General features: G+C 37.8%; 1 long non-coding RNA gene across 13 annotated transcripts in view; it reads left to right on the top strand.

The window, feature by feature from the left end:
* Window positions 1–21,127, top strand: part of LOC149119571 (uncharacterized) — a 150,698-nt gene that overhangs the window by 110,528 nt on the left and 19,043 nt on the right. For 3 of the 13 annotated variants that reach the window (XR_016228293.1, XR_016228287.1, XR_016228295.1), the window contains exons 3-5: window positions 7,806–7,887; window positions 8,675–8,738; window positions 18,770–19,388. The exons of 5 other annotated variants lie outside the window; for them this stretch is intronic. This is a non-coding gene — a long non-coding RNA (uncharacterized LOC149119571). The remainder of the gene's footprint in view (window positions 1–7,805; window positions 7,888–8,674; window positions 8,739–18,769; window positions 19,389–21,127) is intronic. 5 more of the 13 variants (XR_016228291.1, XR_016228296.1, XR_016228288.1 and 2 more) reach the window with 4 other exon arrangements.

Genomic DNA, 21,127 nt, shown 5'->3' with positions numbered 1-21,127 from the left:
AGGAGACAGGATACAAACTCGCAGCCAGACTGAATATATTCAGAGAAAATAAATCTGCAGAGGTCGATCAACTGTCATCATGCTCACAGATGGAACACAGGGCAGAGGCCCCAAATCCAGCAGGCTGGGCCTTTTTGTATCTTAGGTGGGCTAGGGGAGGGGGTTGGGGGTAGTAAGCTGTGGGGAGCAACTGGGAGCAACTCGGACTAGACTGTTACTGGAATTAAGACTTATTCTATACATCTGCTCTCCCACAATATGGCGCTGGGAGAGGAGGAAACAGCTTCTACACAGCTGCCTCCAGTTCAACCAATAAACAGCAGGACCTGCTCCTGATTGGAGGAGAGCAGCGTACTCGGCATGTGGGTAGCAGAGTTGGGATTGGTGGAAGAGGACTATAAAGGAGAAGAGAAACAACATGCACCAGGAACATCTGAAGGAACATCTAAGGGGAACACCTGAGGAACACCTGTGCAGCCCCCGAGAGAGCCAGCCGGTGGTGTGCCGCTCCTCCGCGGAAGTGGGGAAAGTGGCAGGGGGAACCGCCCTTCCACGGAGGTGGAAGGGTCGGTAGCCAACCCGGGAAGAACCAGCAGCAAACCCGGGGAGGGCCGAGCAGACAAAAGAACAGCACAGGGTCCTGTGTCGTTCCTCCACAAAGAGGGGGAGCGACAGTAAGCGGAAGTGATCTTCTCTGTATTGGTTCTTCAGGTTTGGCCCACTGGCTTCCAAACTTGTGGAAGAATTCAGGGGGTGGGGTGGGGAACAATGCCGCATCTGAGGCTATGTCCTTGTTCCATCAATCATCATCTCATAAAATAAAAAAAAATTAAAGATTATGTTACTGTTTTGAATAATGACAATGCAATGACGTAGAGAAATGTGAACACACAGACAACATCAGAGAATTGGTAATCACACTTAACTGTAATAAATTGTTGCTTAATATCATTCAGACCCTTCTGATCAATTGGAAGCTTAAGCAGAACACATCTAGCTCTTCTAAAAGTTTATCTTGAAGTTAGAAGCCCTCTGCCAGTTGGGTGTTTCATGCAGTGGTTAAGATGTCACTTAGGATATCCTCTTCCCATATAGAAGTCCTTGGGGTTTATGTCCTGGTTCTGCTTCTGATCCAAGTTCCTGCTAATGTGCTCCCTGGGAGGCAGCAGGTAATCACTCAAGTAGTTGAGTCCCTGTCACCACTGACATGGGAGATCTGTGATGAGTTCCAGGCTCCTGGTTTCAGCTTAATCGAGCCCCTCTTATTGCAGGCATTTGGAGAGTGAACCAATAGAGGCAAGATCTCTCTTTCTCTCTCTGCCTTTCAGATAAATAAAATACTTTTTAAAAAGTCTTGTATATTGTAATTATGGTTCTAGGCCAGTTGGCAGCAACCATGGTCCTTCAATATTATTGAGGTTAGGGAATCGTCTTAGTAAATAATGCTGAAACAAATCTCTAATAAGTTTTATATTATTTATTATGCCAAAAATGGAAAGAAATACAATTAATTAAAGAGAATGCACCTTGATATTTTTATAAAAATCAGAAATAATATATTTCACTAAATGGATCATTTAACCGTTTCATATAGGATTTGAGTTTTCCTCCACTTACAAATAACCCCTAATCAACCATCACTGAGAATATCATGGAAGTTAGCTAGTTATTTTCTTTAGAACATTACAGTTATAGATAAAAGACTGCCAGAATATATATTTTAAATATTAAATATGAGGAAGTTTGCAACAAAAGTATGCAATAATTTTACCTCAAGAAAAATAGGAATTGGAACAAATAAAACACCTTGACAGAAGGGACTAAGCATGAATCATACCAAAGTATTAAATTAAATATAACACAGAATGACAGTATCCTTTTAAAGGCTTAAGGGTTTTACAAAAACAAATAGAAGGGATAGTCTTAGATGAATATAACCGATTTAAAATTTTTCCTACAAGTTTTACTTGAAACAAGTAGTTTGTTTAAAAATTATGTAATATACCCCAACAACATAACTCTTTACCAAAGGAAACTCTTGTAGACATTAACATAATATAGAAATATTATCATCACAGAACTCAGAAATTTCAGCTTCATATCTTCTAGAAATAATATAGATACATTGTTACATTTTCAGTTGCTCTAGCATACACAAAACCTTCAGTTGGAATTAGGAGTTCATTGGAAGCACTTTCATTATTACTTTCCTTGGTATATACTCATTTGAACAAAATCCATCTGTATTTGTACACTTCTTCCTAAAGGAAAGCTGAATACATTCAAATCACAATATTTGACTTAAGACTGTTAGTCCTTTCGTGCATGAAATGGGCTTCAAGTGGCCTGGAAGGATTGGACCTTCAAACATGCTGAACTTTCATTTTCTACCTTCTCAAACTCCATTTATTTCATGAATTGGCCTTAAGTAACTATCACTCCATTGCAGATTGTGATAATAAAGTATAAAATCTATTCATTTCACTCTTCCAGACCTTGAGCCTAGAAGGAGCAATGTTTGCTAAGACTTATTCATTTTAATAATATGCATTTGTTGTTGATTTTGACATAAATATTTAGAGGTTCTCTTTAGTTGTAACCCCTCACACATTTTGGTAACAAACATATTCCCTGTGTCAGCACAGTGGCAGGAAAGCATGGTGAATGGGCACCACCTTTTCGGAGAGGTATGTAATGAGTCTCAAAGCATGAGTATCAGGATTGGATTTGGGTCCCACTTTTCAGTGGCCTAACTGCAAAGAAGAGACATAAAAGTTAAAGGGATATATAAATTTCTTAAAACATTTAGAGTTAATACAGTGACTATTGAACTATTTTTTTTTTGGACAGGTAGAGTTAGACAGAGAGAGGGAGGGAGAAAGGTCTTCCTTTTTCCGTTGGTTCACCCCCCAAGTGACTGTTATGGCCGGCATGCTGCACCGATCCAAAGTCAGGAGCCAGGTGCTTCCTCCTGGTCTCCCATGTGGGTGCAGGGCCCAAGCACTTGGGCCATCCTCCACTGCCTTCCCGGGCCACAGCAGAGAGCTGGCCTGGAAGAGGAGCAGCCAGGACAGAATCTGGTGCCCCAAATGGGACTAGAACACCGGGTGCCGGTGCCGCAGGCGGAGGATTAACCTAGTGAGCCTGAACTATTCTTATAAATGTTGCTAATTGACAATAACACTTAATTGTAGACACAGCCATAGCCTAAATGTTAAAACACGGATTCAGTGAGTTAAAATATGGATTATATATTTTTAATAGGAATAATATTATGGTTTTGATATAGTTTGTGCCCCAGGATGAAAGTATTGGGAGGTGCTGTGGAACCTTTAAAAGGTACAGCTTAGTGTAAAGTCTTTAGGTCACTAGGAGTATGAAGTATTTCTTTTTTGGACCCCTTTTTTGGAAAAATTTATGTCTTTATTTTAAAGGCAGAGTTAGAGAGAAGAACAGACAAGGAAAGAGATTTTCCGTTTCCTTGTTCACATCTCAAATGGCTGCAACAGTCAGGACTATGCCAGGCTAAATCCAGGAGCCTTGAACTCCATCCGGGTCTCCCAAGTGATTATCAAGGGACCAACCACCTGGGTCATCATCCACTGCTTTCTCAGGTGCATTAGCAGGGAGCTGGATTGGAATTGGAGTAGCTGGGACTCGAACCAGTGCTCATATGGAATGATGGTATTGCAATACTGTTCTCCTCTGGTGTAACTTCTTTGTAATTTTCATTAAAGGAATGTTATAATAGGAGAAGACCTGGCCTTTTCCACTTTCTCTTCTTTGTGCCATACCATATGATTCTTTCTCTAGTGCAAGCTCTATTGTCTACCATAAGGTCCTGTTCCGAGCCTGCACCATATCATTTAGACTTTCCACCTCCAAAACGGTTAAATAAACCTCTTTTTCTTCACAGGTAGACTGTGTTGGGTATTTCATTATAGGATGCAAAGCTGACTAATACAAATATTGACCCTTCATTCACAAAGACTTCAAAAAAGTCAATAAAAACTAACAGACTATACTAATACAGTAGAAATGATAAGTAAAATGGCTCAGACACAATGTCCGCTTTAATGACTCATACCATACAACAAAAGAAAAACAGGGATATGAGATGAAAATTGGCAAAACAATTTTAAATAGAAGCCTGAGGTGGGAAGCAGCATTTGACTTACATTATAGAGAATACGATTGCTTAATTTCCAACTATTTGGATATATTCAAGGTATGTTTCTGTTGTTTGTTTGTTTGTTTGTTTGAAAGACAGAGTGGACAATCAGAGAGAGAAAGAGAGAAAGGTCTTCCTTTGCCGTTGGTTCACCCTCCAATGGCCGCCGCAGCCAGTGCGCTGCGGCTGGTGCACCACGCTGATCTGATGGCAGGAGCCTGGTCTCCCATGGGGTGCAGGGCCCAAGCACTTGGGCCATCCTCCACTGTACTCCCTGGCCACAGCAGAGAGCTGGCCTGGAAGAGGGGCAACCGGACAGAATCCGGCGCCCCAACCGGGACTAGAACCCGGTGTGCTGGCGCCGCTAGGTGGAGGATTAGCCTAGTGAGCTGCGGTAATGGCCCCTGTTTTTTTTTTTTTATTTCAAACTTTTATTTAATGAATATAAATTTCCAAAGTACAGCTTATGGATTACAATGGCTTCCCCCCCATAATGTCCCTCCCACCTGCAACCCTCCCCTTTCTCACTCCCTCTCCCCTTCCATTCACATCAAGATTCATTTTCGTTTCTCTTTATATACAGAAGATTAGTTTAGCATACATTAAGTAAAGATTTCAACAGTTTGCTCCCACACAGAAACATAAAGTGAAAAATACTGTTTGAGTACTAGTTATAGCATTAAATCTCAATGTACAGCACACTAAGGACAAAGATCCTACATGAGGAGTAAGTGCACTGTGACTCCTGTTGTTGACTTAACAAATTGACACTCTTGTTTATGGCCTCAGTAATCACCCTAGGCTCTTGTCATGAGCTGCCAAGCTATGGAAGCCCCCTGAGTTCACTGACTCTGATCATATTCAGACAAGGCCATGGTCAAAGTGGAAGTTCTCTCCTCCCTTCAGAGAAAGGTACCTCCTTCTTTGATGACCCATTCTTTCCACTGGGATCTCACTGGCAGAGATCTTTCATTTAGGTTTTTTTTTCCCCAGAGTGTCTTGGCTTTCCATGCCTGAAATGGTCTCATGGGCTTTTCAGCCAGATCTGCATGCCTTAAGGGCTGATTCTGAGGCCAGAGTGCTGTTAGGACATCTGCCATTCTATGGGTCTGCTGTGTATCTCACTTCCCATGTTGGATAGTTCTCTCCCTTTTTTATTCTATCAGCTAGTATTTGCAGACACTATTTTTGTTTATGTGATCCCTTTGGCTCTTAGACCTATCATTATGATCAATTGTGAACAGAAATTGATCACTTGGACTAGTGAGATGGCATTGGTACATGCCACCTTGATGGGATTGAATTGGAATCCCCTGGTATGTTTCTAACTCTACTGTTTGAGGTAAGTCAGCTTGAGCATGTCCCGAATTGCACATCTCTTCCCTCTCTTATTCCCATTCTTACATTTAACAGCGATCACTTTTCAGTTAAGTTTCAGCACTTAAGAAGAATTGTGTATTGATTACAGTATTCAACCAAAGGTATTAAGTAGAACAAACAAAAAAAAATACTAAGAGGGATAACATATCAAGTTGCTCATCAACAGTCAGGGTGAGGGCTGATCAAGTTTGTTTTTACTTTAATTGGTTGTCTTCTGAGAAAACACTTTGCATGATTTTATAGTTTTTCAATGTGTTTTGTGAATGAGAAAGTGATCTGTATTGATCAGTGATCCATATGAGCTGGGAAAGAATATGTATTCTGCTTTTTTTGATGGAGTATTCTATAAATACCAATTAGATCAATTTGGTTGAAGCACAATTCAGGTCAACTACAGCCTTACTAATTTTCTGCCTACTTGATCTACCAATTACTGATACAGCAATGTTGAAGTCTCTCTCTATAATAGATTACTCTATCACCTTGAAGTTGGATCTGATTCCCATGTTTTAATGCTCTGTTATGAGTTACATATGACAGAACTTCAAAAAGTTCATAGAAAGTACAATTTTAAAATAAGTTTATTTTGTGCAAAGAAATTTGAAATTCATGCATAGGTTTTTTGTAATAATTCATTTTCCTAGAACCTTTTAAAAGCCTTTCTTATGTTAATAATTTTTACTCCTTATTGGAGAACTGACCCTTTTGTCATTCTGTAACATCTCTTTCATGGTCCATAATTTTCCATTTTCTGAAGTCTGATGATGTGAATTAAAAATTTGTATCTCCCCTAAATTTGTAAGTTGAGGTCCTAGCTCCCAATGTGATGGTGTTTGAAGATGGTACCTTCAAGATGTAATTAAAGTTAAATGAGGTCATGAGGGTTGCTATAGTTTGAGTATGATTTGGCCCTGGAATGTATGCATGGTACAAAGATGATGGAAGCTTAATTCAATTATGGTTTCACAGGCAAGACCTAGTGGGCAATCTTTAGATCAATGGCAGTATATCTTCATAAAATAGTTCTCATGAAAGGGATGTTGTAAAAGCCGGGTTGAGCCCAGCCCCTTTCTTTGTTTCCTGGCTTGTGGTATGATACTTCCTCTGCCATTGTTTATCCATCCATCATTGCCTCTATCATCAGATACTGAATATGGGGTTACCTTATTTTGGAGTATGAACCACCAACACTGTAAGCTGAAATAAACTTCCTTTCTTCATAGAGTAGCTTCTCGCAGGTATTTGGTATAGCGATGAATGTCTAACTAATACAAGGTTAGGGCCCTCATTAAAGGGTTGGTGATCATATAAAAGAGACAACAGAAAGCATTTTGTCTTTTTCTCCCTGCACACATACAAAGAAGAGATCATGTGAGCACTCGGGGAGATGGTGATTGTCTACAAGTCAAGAGAAGAGGCCACAAAATGAAAATTGCCTTTCTTACACTTTTTTTTGTACTCCCCAGGTATGAGAAGTAAATTTTTGTTTTTTAAGTCACACTTTTTTTGTTGTTGCTGTTGATATTTGATGATGGCAGCCTAAGCTAAGACATCTGGTTTGTCTGAAATTAATATAGCTATTTCAGATTTCTTTTCATTAGTGCTATCTTGGTATATCTTTCTTTAATTTTTTACTTTTAATCCAGATGGGTCTTTATAATTTTGGTGATTTACTCATAAATAACATACAGGTATCTTTTTGCAGACAACATACAGTTATTTTTTGTAGCCACTCTGTTAGTCTCTATTTTTCAACTGGTGTATTTAGACCATTCATATATAAAATAATCATTGGCAAAGTTGGATTAATATCTACTATGTGACTTCTTTATTTGTTATTTTTCTTTTATTTGCCTTCCTTTTTCTCTTTTCCTTCACCAGTAATTTATATGGTGACATTTTCTATCTTAACAACACAATTGTAATTGATTTTAAAAAATATTATTGATTTTAAAAATATTGATTTCTCAAGAATGTGTAGTACATGTTCATAATTAATTTGAATAATGCTCCATTGTGTGACTTAGCATAATTTGTCTATCTAGTCACCTATTGAAGAACATCTTAGTTGCTTCCAAGTTTTGGCAATTGTGAATAAAGCTGCTATAAACATTGTTGTGCATAAATTTTCAACTCATTTTCATAAATAGCAACAAGCACACCTGCTAAATTGTATGGTGAGAGCATGTTTGCTTGTACATGAAACTACTAGACTCCCTTTCAAATTGAATGTACCATTTTTTCATTCCCACAGCAATGAATGAAATTACTTGTTGTTCTACATCCTCATCGGCATTTGGTATTGTCATTATTTTGGATTTTAGCCATTCTAATAGGTATGTAGTAACCTAATAGTTGGGGTGTATATGTGGTTTTGGTGTTGTTCTTTGCTCTTTGTTTTAGCATATTCCTCTTCAAAATATTTTGCATGGTTTGAATTTGTTTAATCTGAAAGGCAGGGAGACAGATAGAAAGACAGACAAAAAGATATATTTCATCCATTGGTTCACTTCTAAAGTACCTGCAATAGACAGAGCTGAGTCTGCGTAAAACCAGAAGTCAATACTCAAACCTGGCCTCTCATGTAGGTGGCAGGAGCCCAAGTGCTTGAATAATCACTTGCTTTACTAGGATGTGCATTAGCAGGAAACTGGAGTGGAGAGCAGAGCTGGGACTTGAACCCAGGCACCCTGTTACGGGGTGCAGATGTCTTAAGTGACAGCATAACTGCTGTGAAAAACCCTGGCCTCTGTTTTAGTGTATTTCTTAGCAATTTCTCTAAATTGCCTATTGTGTCCTGATGCAACTTGGAGATAAAGAACACAGGTTAAATCCAACTGGTTGAGATTTACAACATCCCCTTTCTACTTCTTTTTTGTTAGTAAGTGTGGAAACTGAACTGCTTGATGTGTCCCGCTAATTGGGGGTTAAGGGAAGAAGGATGAACGGAATGCTAATGCCTCACACTCAAATGGCTCTAGCAGATCTCTACTCAACTACGCTGATACAGCTCTGGTGTGAAAATAATGGAGCCATCAGCTATGGTTTGGCAGGGAATACAAGTTTAGTTCCCAGATCCATCTTAGTTGTTTCATTTTAACCAGTAAATTATTTCTCTTGTAGGGGACAATTTTGCTATTGACATGTGTGAATATTTGCTTATGTCATTCCATTCAGAAAATGGGAGGTAAGACCTTGGGTTTGTGTAAAAATGAAAGTTATAACTGAAACTTTTGCATAAAGTTGGAACTTTAAAATAAATAACAGCATCTTCAGTGAAATAAGTGAAGGAGTCTACAAAATAGTCTACAAACACTGTATTTTGTATGTCTTTATCTGACCTACCTTGAAGTCTATTTATTCAGTGCATTCTTTGTATTATTTCACCTGAATGGATTAGGAACCCCGAAATCAAGAGCTTAACATAAAAATTAGTCTAGGGAGAAATATAACCCCCAGGATGACTAATAATAAAAGTAGACACAAAAGTAATGTGAAAAGGGGCACTCAGTAGCCAGCATTGTGGCACAGTAGGTTAAGCCTCCGCTTGAGGCGTCAGCATCCCATATGGGCTCCAGTTCATGTCCTGGCTTCTCCTCTTCAGATCCATCTCTCTGCTTTTAGCCTGGGAAAGAAGTAGAAGATACCCAAGTGCTTGGGCCCCTGCATTTGTGTGGGAGATCGGGAAGAAGCTCCTGGCTCCTGGCTTCAGATTGGCCCAGCCCTGGTCGTTGCGGCCATTTGGGGAGTGAACCAGTGGATGGCAGACCTCTCTCTCTGCCTCCCCCTCTCTGTCTGTAACCCTACATCTTCAATAAATAAATAAAATCTTAAAAAGATTTTTAAAAATCTTAAAAAAGAGAGAGACACTCATGCAATCCATCCATGCTGCACTGAGTGGGATGGGGAAAGCTTCAAAACAATGATCATGAACTAAAAGTTTACAAAGCATATAAGGAAGCAACCTATTAGAAGAAAGAATCACAGATGCAATAATTGAATGGATTTGAGCCAAAATAACAGTATAAAAATACTCAGTGGATGGGAGAAACTTCAAATAGTTATGGATAATAGAAGCAGAGAGTTCTAACAAATTTTTCAGAAAATTATCCAGAATTTACAGTAAGAAGACAGAGGTGAAGCTATAAAATAGTAAAAGACAAATGAGATAGGGCTATTTGTTGTAGTTGTTTAGATTCCAACTGGGACACTTGTATCCCATATTGGAGTGCCCAGATTAGAGTCCCAGCTCCGTATCTGATTCCAGCTTCCCATGAATGTGCATATTGGAAGCTGGCAGGCGATGGTTTAGGTGATTCCGTGCCTGCCATCCACGTGAGAGAACTGGATTGAGTTTGAAGTCCTTTACTTTAGTCTTGGGTATATGGGAAGTAAATCCATAGATTCAAGATCTCTGTCAGTCATTCTGTCTGTCTGCCTTTCACGAAAATAAACAAATACTTATTTTTTTTCTTTCTACAAAGACATAGAGGTGGGTCAGCATTGTGGTGCATTGAGTTAAGCCACCACTTGAAATGCTTGTGTCCCATATCAGAGCACTTATATGGTTTGAGCCCCAGGTGCTCTGCTTCTGATCTAGGTCCCTGCTAATATACTTGGGAAAGCAGTGGAAGATGGTACAAGTATTATTTCCTTATCATCCACCTGGGATGCTCACCAGAATTGGAAAGGCCTTTGGGAAAACATATCCCTAAAAGAGAATTATCATATGATGACACAATGTGGCCAATAAAACTTCCAAGCTTCTAAGGATCAAAATGGTTGCTACCACTGCTAATTAACATTCAAAGGGATGCTGATATTTGTCTACAGAGAAGGGGAGACAGATGACTATTTTAACCCTGAAGTGGTTTATTATAAATAACACAATAGATAGCACTCTTATGTTTCTAGCATGAATCAGTTAAATTATTTCAAATATTTAAGAAAGGGAGCAGATATATATATATATCCTCAAATATATATATATATATAGCCTCAAAATATATAAATAATATATTTATAAATATATGTATATCCTATAAAATATATAAAATATATATATCCTCAAAAATAGACTTGGAAAATGTACACTTAAGAATGTCCTTGGCTTTCACCTTCAGACTCTGTAGTCATTAGGAAATGAATATGTTTTATGGAAAAGGAAATGTTTAATGTAATGCTTTTGACAGAACCTTTGTACTTAAACTTTTGAATTTCTATTATTATTTATTATCAAATAACTAGTGATTCTTTATCTTTGATAATACTAATAATTATTATTGAGTTGCTTGAATTTCTTATTCTAAACTTCATTTAATTTAAATTTTGTGTTCTAAAGATTTTCATTTCAATTTGTTCATGCAATAGAAAAATCGTGCTTTCTATTTCTGGATTTCTTTTAATAAAATGACACATTTTGATCAAGCAATTATTTCTTCTGAATTACTATAATGTTGTCACAACTCAAATACCTCTCTCAAAATGAAAGTAATCAATGAACAAAGTGTGCCTGCAGTCCTTTTTACTAAGAAAATTATATTCTAAAATTAGATTTTCATCTGAGTAAGACAGAATAAAAACCAGCAACATTCAGACAACTTTTGAGAGTAACTGTTTGTTTCCCTCAAAGATCAGCTGAGAATTGGGAGCTTTGCTTAAACATTGTGAATTTCAGAGTGATTCATTATTAATGTATGAGAATATCTGGTATAAAATTATAATATAGTATATGCATATGCAGCATATAGCATGAAGTATGTGCTATATAATATGTAACCAACATGTTGTATTATAATTAACTTATGATATAAAATAAAGCTCCCATGTGTAACATATAACACACACACACACAAACCCTCAACTTGTTTCACAAAGGATCTAAAACAATCTTTTTGAGAGAATGACTGGTTTTCTTTTAAAAAAGATTTATTTATTTATTTATTTGAAAGGTGGAGTTACAAAGTGAGAGGGAGAGATCTTCAATATGATGGTTCGTTCATTACCTAAATGACTGCAACAGCCGAGGCTAGGTCAGGTAAAAAACAAGAGCCTGAAACTCCATCCTAGTCTCCTACAATGGTAACAGGGGTACAAGAACGTAGGCCATCTTCTGTTGCTTTCCAAGTTCAGGAGCAGAGCAAATGGATGTTTACATGGGATGCTGGTGTTTCATGTGGATCCTTATCCTGCTGTGCCGCAACACTGGCCCCTGGTTTTCTAGACATATATAATTTGAGAATATTTGAAAACAAGTTTGTCATCTTTAACATAAGAAGTATTACATGTTTCTCATACCAATGAGAATTCATCTTATTGTCATGATACTTGTTTGTTTATTGATTATTTGCATATGTTGATAACAAGGTCAAAGAAAAGTATAACAATAAAATTTATGTTAGGATTTTTGTAGTCATTGAGTTGTGTACTTAAAAATATTTATTGCTTCATTTGAAAATCAGAGAGAGACAGAGATCTTCCATCTGCTGATTTATTCCCCAAATAAACATAACAGCTGGGACTGGACCAGGGCAAAGCCAGGAGCTTGGAACTCAATCCAGGTTTCCCTCATGGGTGGCAGGGAACCAAGTTCTTGAACCATTACTGCTATCTCACATTAGCAGGAAGCTAGAACCAGGACTGGAGCTGGGACTTGAACCAAGGCACTCTGATATGGGATGTGTGAACCCCAAGTGGTGTCTTAACCATTGTACCAAATACCCACCCCTATGTTATGATTTTATACAGTATCCTACCTTAGAGTTGACAAGACCTGTTTAGCAATGTTTTTAGTTCATAAAGATTAAGAAAATGATAACTTTCAGAGAAAAATTGGCTTTGCTCTAAAGGAAAAGATAGTACAGATAAGAGAAATACAAGACAGCTTGTTCTGGCTACTCACAACTCTGATGAAATAGCAAAACTTTCAGTGGATCAGCTCTCATGTTAACAAGAAAGTTTTCAGTAGAACAAGGAATTTTTTTAATGATTATGTTGTCCCCCTGTTAAACCTCTGTCATGTTGCGGTAATTTCCCTGTTTGAAGAAAGGGAATTATTGTTCAATAATTTCAGATATGCAGATAGTCCAAAATAGATTTCAGACCAGAAGAAAACTGCAACACAGTTTTATTCCAGAATACTCCATTTTTCATAATACAAGATTTAATGAACAAATTTCAGTTCAGTAGCTTAGCTGAACTTAAAAGGTATGTGTGTTTCTGAGTGCTTCAGGGTTGTGAATAACAGATACTTGAATGGAGGAAGTTTATTAGTCATAAACTCTTCTACAATGTCCCTACTTACTGTAGAATTAGATAATATGAAGCATAGAAAACTATTGGAGAGAAAATAACTTTATTTAAGAGTATCTCTGCATATATTATGGGTATAAATTATGCATTAGTGTAGCTATATTTGCAGGAAGGGGTACATATACTTGATTCTGCAAAGATTGGAAACACTGCAAGTGGTCTAGAAGGAAGATTTGAAGACGTTTTCTTCTTAAAAAAATTAATAACACTGTAGAAAAAAAGGATCATTAAATTGTTCCTGTCTCCTGTTCACAGTTAGATTACACCAATGGCTTAAATTATTTATGTGATATCCTGGAAAAATAATTTGCATAGATATAAGAAGGAAAACAAGAGCCTGAGGTAGTAGAAAAGTAATATCTCCCAAGTTGTTATGGTGACAATAAAATAGGACAGTGGAGGGGGAAACTGAATATGGGAGTTAGTGGAAAAATTTAAGAAGACTTTATTTCATAAGTGCTAGAGAATGCTTTGGGGCAATAGTCCAATTAGACTACTGTATAATGAAGATCAGATGAGGAGGCAGAAAGCCATTTTAGAACACTGAAATTAATTAATTCATTATCCATTTTTTGTCATTATTTATCATTCATTCAATTAATCTTAGTGCCTTTTATGTGCTAAAGCTTATATTGTGCATTAGAAATGTGTAGTGTTAAAAAGCTACTTTAGGGACTGGAGTTGTGGCATAGAGTATAAAGCCTCCATCTGTGATGCTGGCATCTCATATGGATGCCAGTTTGAGCCTTGGCTATTCCATTTCCAATCCAGCTCCCTGCTAATGAGCTTGGGAAAGCAGCAGAAGATGGCCGAAGTGCTTGGGCCCCTGTACCCACATGGAAGACCTGGAAAAAGCTTGGGCTCCTGGCTTTGGCCTGGCCTAGCCCTAGCTGTTATGACCATTTTGGGAGTGAACCAGTAGATGGAAGATCTCTCTGTCTTTCTCTGTCTCTTCTTTTCTCTCTCTGTAACTCTGCCTTTCAAATAAATAAAATAAATCTTACAAAATAAAAAAGAGCTACTTTAAGGTACAGCTGTGGAATTTAGCAGGGCCAAATCTAGGGGCAAAAAAGCACTCTCAACATAGGGATTGAACAATCAGAAATTTACCTACAAAGAGAAAGAGACAAATTAAGAAGGAAGCATCACCAAATCAGCGGTAACACCAAATTCTGAAATTTGACAGCTAGGGAATCCTGGGGCAGCTTTCAGGGCCCTGATTGGGAGGTCCCAGGCAGACAGACTGTCCTCTCCAGGATGAGATTCCAAAGTCTCCCAAGATCCCTTAAAACATTATTCTGAGCAAAGATGGCATTTATCTAAGAGTCCTTGCATGACTAGGCAGAGTGTCCATTCCCTCAGGGACTATGTAGGAATCTGAGGAACACATAGCCATCCTTAAGCCATATCTTAAGCAAAATCAGAGCTGGTTTTTCCCTGCAGGCGAGCCAAGCATATAGAAACAAACAAACAAACACAAACACAAAACAAGAACAGCACATACAGCTCTAGGCTGCCAACTTAATCTTTAAAAAGAAGTCAAGGACAAGAACATGGAAGATCTACTACTTTAACATTAACCCTTTAACCTGACTAAATGGACAATGAGGACACATTGTGGGAATCATAAATCTTTTTGAGAAAAAGTAATTGCTGATATTTTGCTACATAGACAGGGCACGAAATAGGATACAAATTGAAATTCAGTCATTTTCAAGAAACTAAATTCTGCATTTATGACAATTTAAACCAGGAATAAAAATAGTAGGAATTGATTCTGGATACTGTAAGAGGATGCTCTCTTCAGATAAAAGAGGAAATGAAACCTGAGGATGGCAAGTTGGGTGATATACATTCTGCAATCAGGTGCAAGAATATAAAGGAAATTAAAGCATGTGACAATAACAACCAAAAAAATAACAAACAATATTTGATTAGGAAGTAAATGTCATTTGGAGATTTTAAGAACCTCTTTTGGGGCTGGCGCCACGGCTCACTAGGCTAATCCTCTGCCTGTGGCGCTAGCACCCTGGGTTCTAGTCCCCGTCGGGGACCAGAGTCTGTCCCAGTTGCTCCTCTTCCAGTCCAGCTTTCTGCTGTGGTCCAGGAGGGCAGTGGAGGGTGGCCCAAGTGCTTGGGACCTGCACCCGCATGGGAGACCAGGAGGAAGCACCTGGCTCCTGGCTTCGGATCGGTGCAGCGCGCCAGGCATTGCAGCCATTTGGGGGGTGAACCAATGGAAAAGAAAGACCTTTCTCCCTCTCTCTCTCTCTCTCTCTCTCTCTATCTCTCTCTCTCACTGTCTAACTCTGCCTGTCCAAAAAAAATAAATAACCTTTTTTGAGTACCTAATTACCAATATTTTCTATCTTTCCTCCTTTACAGAAACATAGTCTTTGTCTCATCTGATGACATTAAACTTGATATTTTTAAAAATTTATTTGACAGAGTTACAGACAGTGAGAGAGAGAGAGACAGAGAGAAAGATCTTCCTTCCATTGGTTCACTCCTCAAATGGCCGCTACGGATGGCACTGCACCAATCCGAAGCCAGGAGCCAGGTTCTTCTTCCTAGTCTCCCATGCGGGTGCAGAGGCCCAAGCACCTGGGCCATCCTTCACTGCCCTCCCAGGGCACAGCAGAGAGCAGGACTGGAAGAGGAGCAACCGGGACTAGAACCTGGCACCCATATGGGATGCCAGCTCTGCAGGCGGAGGATTAACCAAATGAGCCACGGCGCTGGCTTTAAACTTGATATTTTTAAACATAGTACTATATAAACACAAGATGGATTTCATGACACCATAAATGTATTCTATAGAATAAAATGTACATAAGGGGGGGACTTCAAAAAGTTCATGAATAACCAAATTTAAAGATAAAATTTAAAAATACAGACTGCTTTTTAACATAAGCTCCATCAGGTTGACAACACTTCAAGTGAAAATAGCAGTCATTTAGTCCATCTCTAAAGAACTGAGAGTCCTGGGAATCTAACCATGTCAGTGCAGTCTTTTTCACATTATTAAAGGAAGAAAAAGAGGTGTGCTTTAAAGATTTTGTAAGGTGATGAGAAAAAGTTGATAAATCAGGACTGTAAGGCGGATGGCAAGTGATTTTTCATGAGCACTTTCAATATTGCCCTTGTGTGATGATAGGAATGAGCAGGATTGTTGTCATGATGGAGAAGTACTCTGTTGAAGCTTTCCTGGGGATTTTTCTGGAAAAACTTTGGCTAACTTTCTCAAAACACTGCCATAGTCAGCAGATGTTGTTGTTCTTTATCTCTTCATAAAGTGAACAAGCAAAATATCTTGAGTGTCTCAAAAACTATTGTCATGACTTTTTAAAACAATTAACATATAAAATATATTTTAAATAACTAATTTTGTTGATAAAATTGACTTTTTTAAACAACTAACAAATTAAAATATATTTAAAATGACTACTTTTGAAAGATTTGTCTATTATTTTATTTGAAAGGCAAAGTTTACAGAGAGGTAGAGGCAGAGGCAGAGAGAGAGGGAGATATTTTCCATCCACTGTTTCACTCCCCAAATGGCCACAGTGGCTGGAGCTGGGCCAATCCAAAACCAGGAGCCAGGGGCTTCTTCCAGGTCTCCCACACAGGTGCAGGAGTCCAAGGACTTGAGCGATTTTCTGCTGCTTTCCCAGGCCATAGCACAGAGCTGGATTGGAAGTGGAGTAACCGAGTCTTAAACCGGCACCCATATGGGATGCTGGCACCAAGGTGGTGGCTGTACCTACTACGCCGCAGTGCCAACCAAAATAACTCTTTTTTGTTGATTAAATCATTTGAGACAGAAAAGACAGCATTTACAAACTGGGGGAAAATAATTGCAACAGAGATCAACAAATAATTTACATCTGGAATCTGTAAAAAATGTCTCAAATCATTCAAAGAAGGATAATAACAAAAGTCATGATTAGACTCTTCACAGAAAATTAAACCATATCATCAATAAACATTGGCTTAACCTCGTCAGTCACAAGGGAAATAAAGATTTTGGGAAGGTGTTCAGGATACTGGTTAAGCTGCTGCTTGGGGTGCCTGCGTCCCACATCAGAGTGCTTGGGGTTGAGTCCCATTCCACTTTTCATTCCAGCTTCCCGCCAATTCTAGGCTTATTCATTTTGTGCCTGTCTTAGGACCTGAAATGGGACTGCAGGTGTGCCTTCAAGAGGTGGACACAGGGACTTATGTATTAGTACCATGGACAGAAGCCCAAGTCATTCTTTTCACGGGGTTCAGGCTACACTGAACAGGCCCAGAGAGGGGTGGGCTATGATTTTTGTACTTTTCGTTGGCCAGATGGCTTTCATCTCTTGCTAGCCTTTTTTTTTCGTGTAGTGTGCTTTTAGGCTCATACTTATAAAGCCATGTTTCACCTTCCGTTATAACTCTTGGAAGACATACTTCAGAGTCTTAGAGTCTTGATACTATTTATTTTAGATTTCCATTGATAGATTTACTCTTGTCTGCAGCTGATCTTGGTGCAACAGTTTTGACAGTCACCAAACAAAACATTTACTGTACTTTAATGCTTCAGTCCAAATTGTGTAAGTTGAAGCAATTGAGATGTGTGATGTTTGCTATTAATTCAGCTGCTAATTGTTGGTCCTCTTCTATTAGAGCATGATCATAATTAACTTTTGCTTTGCAAACTGATGTGGATGGTTAGTCACTGTGGGCTTCATCAACATTGTTTTATTGTTCACTTCAATGAGTTACCCTTTGCAAACTGGATGTGTTTGGATCATTGTCCTTACAACCTTTTCATTAAAAGCATTAATAATTTCACATTCTTCCACCCTAGCCTAGCCATAAATCTGGTATTTGTAAGTGCTTCAATTTTAGCAAAATTCGTGTTGATCTATAGGGGCTCTTTTCAAACCAATGTCTTACTCTTCCTAGAACCTCAAACTAAATCCTTTTCATACATGTTATACCAAATTAGGAAGGGTTTATTTGGTGTAACTTTTCTGAAATGCATAGTTGTTTTCATAATATGCATCTTCCATGAGCTCGTTGATGACTCTTCACTCTTTCCTGTATTTCTCTATTTGGATAAAACTGAATACAAGCAAATATACTGGAAATATATTCATGAATGTGAATTATAGTTGGATTGTTAAATTAGGATTAATTATGTGCAAAGAAGATACTTATTATTCCCCAGTAGTTACATCATTTTGGTTGATGAAAAAAAACACACAAACAAAAACAATAATTTTCAAATTTATAGGACATTAATCTTGACCTTATGAGAGAACAAAATAATTTATTTCAAAGATAGTCGAATCTAATGTGTGTAACTCAATAAAATTGAAATTTAATAATGTAATTGTTCTCCTTTTAAACTTGGGTCAATTCATAAATTAATGAAGGAGCAAGCAAAAAGAATAGTGAGTTCATAAAACTAACAGCAGGAAATTTCCTTTTGCTTGGCGGAAAGAATGGTACAGCATAAATAGAAAAATCTGTAATCCTAGCACCAACGCTTGCAAACCCTGTGACCTGGGATGAATCATTAAACTGCCCTCAAGTTCAGTTTCCTCATGTTAAGACAAGAACTGTTGTTCAGTGAAGACCTTATGATGATGATATATATATATATATATATATATATATATATATATATATACTTTATGCCCTTAAGCGGGTGCTCAACTAACTCATGATAAGTGTTCATTGATGGTTACAATTGTGGCTGCTATTATTATTTATCAGAATCAAAAGAAGTGGATAAAGATGTAAGATATAATACTGTGCTGTATTTGATTTAACACAAAAATTTCAAAGTACTAACTCTGGAGAGTTACATAATTTGAAACAATATATTTACCTTCTCTCAGCCTCAGTTTCACAGTTTTTTTTTCCCCACAGGCATCAATGATTGAGTTCACTCAGGACGTTACTGGACCAAAATTAGGGATGAGATGCCTGATGCTGGACAGTCAAGACACCAGACCCGAGTTGATGTAGGAAGAAAATACACTTAATAGAATGGCTATCCAGAGGAAGGCAGTCTCCATGGTCCCAAATGTGCTCTTCCCTCCTTGCAAGTTAACTGCAGGGTCTTTTAAAGGGAAAAGAGGGAACAGGGGAAGGTAGTCCAATGGTTTCTAGGAAGTTCAGAATTCTTTGATATGAAATCAGATGGAAACCTTGTGGTCTACCACAATTCTTCTCATATCTGAATCTCTGGTTTGGTCCTCTTCCTGTTGCTTAGCCTTTGTTAATCAGATGCTGAAAAGAAGAAGGTGTAATTTTTTTCCCCACAATTGCAAATGGGAGTATAGTTGCAGGTTAGATAGGAGGAAAGAGAAGTATAGCATGGTTACAAGAATATTTCAACTATAGGTGCAGATTTTCAACTTGAAGTTAAATAAATATGACAAATGCTTCTCAAGGATGCTAATGCTTCAATATCTAAATAGAAAACACAAGTGCCAACAATTACTCAACTTCTTCCTGCAGAAAACATCCTTACAGCTGGCCCTAGGTAGGTATCTGTTTTAATTATGTGACATGAGTGTTAACAAAGTATCTTTCTACAGGCATTATCTCCATCAGACTTCAGTAGATGTTAAAATGCCCATCTTTTATTTGTATTAAGGCTTTGATGGCATCAAGGGAATACAGATAGCTCAAATGCTTGAGTCTCTGCCACCCATGTGGAGACCTGGATGGAGTTCCAGGCTCCTGGATTCAGTCTGGCCCAGCCCAGGCCATTGTGGCTATTTGGAGAGTGAACCAGAGTATGGAAGATCCTCTCTCTCTCTTACTCTCACTCCCTCACTGTCTTTCCCTCTTTCTATGTGATTCTGCTTTTCAAATAAATAAATACATCTTTAAAAAAAGAGATGGTAGAATTCTAAAATTTTTCTGCAAATTTTAATAACCTTTTCATGTGTTTATTAACTTAATTGACAAAAATTGTATTTTTACTGTGAGCAAGACATTATTTTGTAAGTATGCATACATTGTGGAATGACAAATTAAGGTAATTACCAATGTAGTGTTTCACATAGTTACGTTTTTTGGTGAGAACACTTGGAATCTACTATCTTAGTAATTTTCAAAAAGAGTAGACTATAAACTGTTAAACTGACAGTTGTTAGAAGTGTGGTCTTACATTTTAAGGAAAGATTTATTTAATCATTATTTTAAATGAGTTTTTTTTTTTTTTAACGAGAGAGAGAGAAAGAGATGTTGATCTTCTGTCCACTGGTTCACTCCCCAAAATGCTTGCAACAGAAAGGACTGGGCCAGGCCAAAATCAGAATGCAGGAACTCCATTGAGTTGTCCCACGTTGAGAGGCCCACGTTCTCGAACCATTATGTGCTGCTCCCAGGCATATTAGCAGTCAAGTGGATCAGAAGTGAAGGTAGGACTTGATCCTGGGTATTCTGATATGGGGTGGAGAGATCTCAAACAGTGACTTAACCCACTACATTACAATGCGTGCCCAGTTCTCACATTTTGAAACTTTAAATTGAGTACTTACTTGTGACTTGTATCATCTTTTACTTCCATCGTATATAAAAATTATTTTTCCTCATCCATTGAATGCAATAGTAGATGTTTGTTACCCATTTACCAGTTATTTATTTAGTACTTCTCTGTAACAGGAAACCTTAGTTATTCCTGTCAGTTACTTGATATAGTGAATTGAAGAATGGAGTCATATATTAGACAGAATCCCAAGAAAACTGTAGCTTATCTGACAAAATATAGTTTAAATGTATCATATACATTTGAAAAACAAAGCATACTAATTAGATAAATAATTTTTACAGATGGGAATCTTTGATGTGTGCCAATATAGTAAAATACAATTAATCAGCAAAATTATTAACAAAGCTTGAAGGGCTATTTCTATATCTGAATATTGCTCCTGCACCTGGCTCCATTGAGGATAAGTGAAACTCAAATGTACATAAATTTCCCTTAATTTAATACATTGAGTAATCCAACATTATTTTCTAAGTCATTCATACCCACTACATATATTGAAAGAAGCTTATTCTCATGAATTTTCTCATCATCTTCTTCAGTTTTCACTAAAATTTGTCACTTGCTTTTTATTCTTTCCATTAATGCCTTTTTATGCATGTTGGAGGACAGTTTGGGTAGGCCCTTTGTGAAGCTGTTCATGGTGAGTGCATCATTCCACGGCTGACCTTTCCCCCATCTTTCTGCCTGACTGGTGAAGAATGATGATGTTGTTGAGATGATAG

The sequence above is a fragment of the Oryctolagus cuniculus genome, chromosome X, assembly GCF_051225735.1.
Source record: "Oryctolagus cuniculus isolate XC-2025 breed Fujian yellow rabbit chromosome X, ASM5122573v1, whole genome shotgun sequence".
Taxonomy (NCBI): Eukaryota; Metazoa; Chordata; class Mammalia; order Lagomorpha; family Leporidae; genus Oryctolagus; species Oryctolagus cuniculus.
This window is presented reverse-complemented; position numbering and strand designations above follow the sequence as displayed.